Consider the following 3,540-nt stretch of genomic DNA (forward strand, 5'->3'; position numbering starts at 1 on the left):
TAGGTGCAGATGAGGCAGGTGTGTTTAGTTTTTTCACTACCGTTGGAGAAGATGCGCGAAAAACCAAAACAGATGGTCAATCCCAAGAGGACTCAGGTCCAGGGATGCAGAAAATGACGTATCGGTTGAGGAGAGGTACGGCCCGCCCCCATCACGGGAGACAGGCACCCTCAGGAGTCTCCCGCGTCAGGGGTGGTTGCGATTTTCATTCACGTACAGCCCACAGCCCCGCAGCGCCACAGAGACCCCGGCCACAGGCCGTCCCGAGAAGGTGCCCAGGGGGTCTCTGCGGAGGGGGAAATCCCGGCCTCCTTCCCCGCGCTCCCCACCAACGCGTGTGGCCCCGGGGGGCGGGGCGCAGAGGGAGAGGTGACATAATCCGGGCCGCACCCCCTCCGGCCTCCACTGCTCCCCAGGCCCGACGAAGCATCCGTGACATCATCGGCCTCATCTTCACTCCCCTCCCCCCCGGACCCCAGCAGCGGGACGCGCCCCCTCCCCGGCTCCGGGTCCCGCCGGAGGAGTCTCGCGGTGCAGAGGGCACGGGGAGAGGTTGGCGCTGCGAGGGACGCCGCGGTGGGCCTGCTTCACTTACTCGTTGCTCCGGGGTCCGGCGCGGGGTCTCCGGCACAGAAGCCACCGGCCCGGCTCGCTGGCGCAGCCCTGAGCCCGCCCGGCGGGGCGCGCGGCGCGGGGCCAGCTCCGCTCCGCGCCCCTCCCGCTCCCCGCCCGGGCCCCGCCCACCTGCAGCTGCGGCAAACGCGGGCCCGCCCTCTGGCCACGCCCCCCGGGGCCGCCAATCCCCGGGCCGGGGCGGGACACCGTGTTTTAACCCTTTGGTTGCCGAGTCCCTGCCCACGTTTGGGAGCCGCGTTCACCCACTCGAGTCTGCCGGGAGCCCCTCTGCTCGTCGCCTGTTCCTTCCCAAGACCCTTGGGCTCAGTCCCCAGTCTCTCCAACAAATCCAGTGGGGCCACGCCCTCTCTGAACCCCACATTTTTGGCGGCAGGGAGGGAGCCCACTGATTTGGGGAAAGAGCTCCCGATTGCCGAGCCCCAAGTCCCATTCCTCTCCCGCTCAAGCTCTTCGGACGCGGCCTCCCAGGGGACACCTGAAACCCTGAAAGTCTGCAAGGTGGGGCGGTACCAGATGTCATGGGTGGATATGACACGGCGGTGGGAAGACCCGCCCCCGCGCGGGGACCACAGGCGGGTGTGTGGGAGGCTTCCAAGGACCGTGTCTGCATTCGTCAGCAAACAGCCGATTTGAAACTTGCTGCTCGGAAATGCTCACTGGCGGGAGACAAGTTAAAATATACATTACAGCCCTAGCTGGTTTGGCTCAGGGACAGAGCCTAGGCCTGCGGACTGAAGGGTCCCAGGTTCGATTCCGGTCAAAGGCACATGCCCAGGCTCGATGTAGGGGGCGTGAAGGAGGCAGCAAATCAATGGTTCTCTCTCATCATTGATGTTTCCATCTCTCTCTCCCTCTCCTTTCCTCCCTGAAATCACACACACAGTGTATGTATATTACACACACACATACACATATACACATACATACACACACACACACACAGTTCAGCAGGGTTTCAACGCTTTCACCTTGTGCCCGGCACCTGGGATGAGGCCTGGCCCTGTCCTGCATCCTGGATAAGAGAGTCGGGTGGGGACTTCCTCTTGGAGCCAAAGCATCTGCTTCACAAACACAAGCAGCTTAGCTTTCTATGAGGGGGAGTGCTCACCCGACCTGGAGTAATCCTGGAGGACTGTCTGGATGAAGGAAGGGGTCTGCCTGGACCTGGGGCGTTAGCTTTAAATAAGGCAGAAAAGCAAGCCAGGCCTAAGGTTCAGCATTAGCAAAAGCCTGGAGGTACAGGGGTCCACCCTAAGAACATGCAGTGCCTCCACCCTGGCTGATATGTAACCCATTGTTTCTCTGCTGTTGTAGCTAATTTTTTGGTTATCTGTCATCCTATTTTATAGTTTTTACTTTTGCTATTTCCTGTTTTCTGAGTTTTTCCATATTTGCTTTTATCTTCTAGTGTTTTGCAAGGCAGAAAGCCTATTTTTAAATTGTCCTGGTGGTTGCCTGTAAGGTTACTAAATAAAAAGTTTATATTCTAGCCCTAGCTGTTTTGGCTCAGTGGATAGAGTGTAGGCCTGTAGATTGAAGGATCCCAGGTTCGATTTCGGTCAAGGGCACATACTGGGGTTGCGGGCTCCATCCCCAGTGGGGGACATGCAGGAGGCAGCCCATCAATGATTTTCATCATTGATGATTCTCTCTCTCTCCCTCTCTGAAATCAATAATAAAAAGTTTATATTCCACAAATTATTAGTCAATGACAAATCAATCATTTTTATAATCTTTATGTAAGGAGAAATTTAATGTGCCTTCCCACTCCTGGCCTGCTACCCTCACACCTACCAGTATTTGTCCACTTAATCCAGAATGATAGACCCAGATTTTGTTTACATTTTTTAAAGCCACTAAATCTTCTTTTCAATCATTGTTTTTGGCTTTTGCCAGCCCTTTGTTTGATTGGTATCAATGTCACTGCCAGTTTTTTCATGCTCTAATTTTTCTTTTCCTCACTCAGACCCCTCTCACTTGACTGGTGATTTCCAGGACTTTTGAATGTTATGTTTTTCGAAGCCTTTGGCCTAGGTGAGAATGCTTCCTACTGTACTGAGCCTCAAAAGCTTCACAAGAATCTCTTGCCCTTATCCCATTATCTTTTGGCTTTTAAAATGGTAGCAAATACACCTGAAACTATATATAGTTGACCCTTGAACAACCTGGGCTTGAACTGCACAGGTTCACTTATATGTGGATTTTTTTCAATAAATGTATTGGAAATTTTTTTGGAGATATGTGACAATTTGAAAAAACTTGCAGATGAACCACATGGTCTGGAAATATTGAAAAATTAAGAAAAAGTCAGGCATGTCATGAATGCATAAAATATATGTAGATACCAATCTATTTTATAATTTACTACCATAAAATATACACAAATCTATTATAGTTCAAATTTATCAAAACTTGGATACTTAGGTACACACAGACTGTACATGGTACCATTTAACAGTTGAGAAAAATGTAAACAAATGGAAAGATGCAATATATTTGTGTAACACAAAATATATACTAATCAACTGTTTATGTTATTGGTAAGGCTTAAGGTCAACTGTAGGCTACTAGTAATTAAGTTTTGAGGAGTCAAAAGTTATATAAGGATTTTCAACTGTGCAGGGGTTGGTATCCCTATCCCTCTCTCCCCACATTGTTCAGGGTTAACTGTAACTTTATTTTTTTAAATCCTCACTTGAGGACTTTTTTCCATAGATTTTTAGAGAGTGGAAGAGAGGGAGGAGGGGGAGACACACACACACACACATCGAATGGTTGCCTCCCGCACATGGCCCAACTGGGGTCGGAGGATCAAACCTGCAATTGAGGTACAACGTGCCCTTGACCAGGAATCGAACCTGAGACCTTTTGGTGCTCAGTCTGATGCTCTCACCACTGAGCAAC

General features: G+C 51.1%; 1 protein-coding gene across 6 annotated transcripts in view; it reads right to left on the reverse strand.

Moving 5' to 3' along the window:
- Window positions 1–725, reverse strand: part of LZTS3 (leucine zipper tumor suppressor family member 3) — a 10,183-nt gene extending 9,458 nt beyond the window's left edge. For 4 of the 6 annotated variants that reach the window (XM_014462333.2, XM_006096402.3, XM_014462330.2 and 1 more), the window contains exon 1: window positions 596–725. The gene's annotated coding sequence lies outside the window, so the exon portion shown is untranslated. The remainder of the gene's footprint in view (window positions 1–595) is intronic. The other 2 variants (XM_023760273.1, XM_023760272.1) reach the window with 1 other exon arrangement.
- Between the last annotated feature and the right edge of the window lie 2,815 nt (window positions 726–3,540).

This window comes from Myotis lucifugus, unplaced genomic scaffold, assembly GCF_000147115.1.
Source record: "Myotis lucifugus unplaced genomic scaffold, Myoluc2.0 scaffold_178, whole genome shotgun sequence".
Lineage (NCBI taxonomy): Eukaryota > Metazoa > Chordata > Mammalia > Chiroptera > Vespertilionidae > Myotis > Myotis lucifugus.